Source organism: Apis dorsata, unplaced genomic scaffold, assembly GCF_000469605.1.
Source record: "Apis dorsata unplaced genomic scaffold, Apis dorsata 1.3 scaffold_634, whole genome shotgun sequence".
Lineage (NCBI taxonomy): Eukaryota > Metazoa > Arthropoda > Insecta > Hymenoptera > Apidae > Apis > Apis dorsata.
The window spans coordinates 184956-185672 of record NW_006263828.1 but is presented as its reverse complement, the minus strand read 5'-3'; the positions used below and the strand labels follow the sequence as shown (position 1 = coordinate 185672).

General features: G+C 38.8%; 1 protein-coding gene across 1 annotated transcript in view; it reads left to right on the top strand.

Annotated features, from left to right (window-relative positions):
- Positions 1-717, top strand: part of LOC102680144 (zinc finger protein 865-like) — a 37916-nt gene that overhangs the window by 21897 nt on the left and 15302 nt on the right. The window lies entirely within an intron of this gene.

The following is a 717-nucleotide window of genomic DNA, read 5'->3' as shown; positions in this document are numbered from 1 at the left end:
AAAAAAAAAAAAAAAAAAAACAAAAACGAAAAAAAGAAAAATTAAAAAAAAAAAAGTAACGCCATTTCTTTCCTCGCCGCGTAATGTTAAAAATCGAACGAACGTTTCTCTGAATGCACACATGGTGGAGGGTCACGCTTCTCTATCCGATATATACCATTTTCTGTCAGCAGATTCGATCTTATTTATCTTATTTCATATATATATATATATTTATATAGGCTCTCTTTCGATCAAAGTAGTAGTAATAATTCCGCTCTTTTCCTCGCACGATCACGCGTAAGTAAGCGGAGAGTTCGTTCGAGTCGAATAAATACTTACGATACGTATCGTCGCATCCGTGGACAGACTCTGGTTCTCGATGTTGACGATGGGATCGAGGATTCGATTTGCGTTCGGGTTAATATATATATATATTTCGTAACGAGTGATTTTAAATTTCGGGGTAAAATATTGGGGGATGACGAGCGGAGAGATATCGCACCGTTTCGAAATCGTTTCGCCCCCCTCAATCCGTTCGCAAATGCCACGTTAAATAAATAACTTGGATCCGAACAACTCGATCGTCGATCGTACCGTCGCGCGAGTTGGTGTGCTCGTTTCGTGTCTAACATGGAGGGGAAAAAAATAGAAATGTTAACAACGATCGTTGAAAAAGCTTCATCCCGCTTTTCGGGGGTTTTCTTCCTCGTATATATACATATAACAATGCTTTTT